The sequence below is a fragment of the Penaeus monodon genome, chromosome 29 (genome assembly GCF_015228065.2).
Source record: "Penaeus monodon isolate SGIC_2016 chromosome 29, NSTDA_Pmon_1, whole genome shotgun sequence".
Lineage (NCBI taxonomy): Eukaryota > Metazoa > Arthropoda > Malacostraca > Decapoda > Penaeidae > Penaeus > Penaeus monodon.
The window spans coordinates 26158450-26158804 of record NC_051414.1 but is presented as its reverse complement, the minus strand read 5'-3'; positions in this window follow the sequence as shown (position 1 = coordinate 26158804).

The following is a 355-nucleotide window of genomic DNA, read 5'->3' as shown; positions in this document are numbered from 1 at the left end:
TCAAGAATTTTTTTATGCGGTTCCATCTACGACTGCGTTATCGTATATGAGCGTATATATTCGTCCGAAGTTCGAACACGTATTTGATAATATCTCTAACCCAGCGGCCGCGGGAACGATAAGGACGAGAAAACCCTCGGGAACCCTCGGAAACGCGTGGGATCCGATCTGAATATTGCCAAGGAGAGTGGGATCCGAACCGACAAGATCTCACTGTGATTCTAAGATCTCTGCACCATTCCTCTGAGACGTAATATCTTGGTGCAGATGTGCAGATGAGGAAGGGGGAGGGGAAGGGGAGGTATTCCAAGCCTCAAAGGGAATGAATTTGTCTGAGATGAAGGCGCAGTTACTC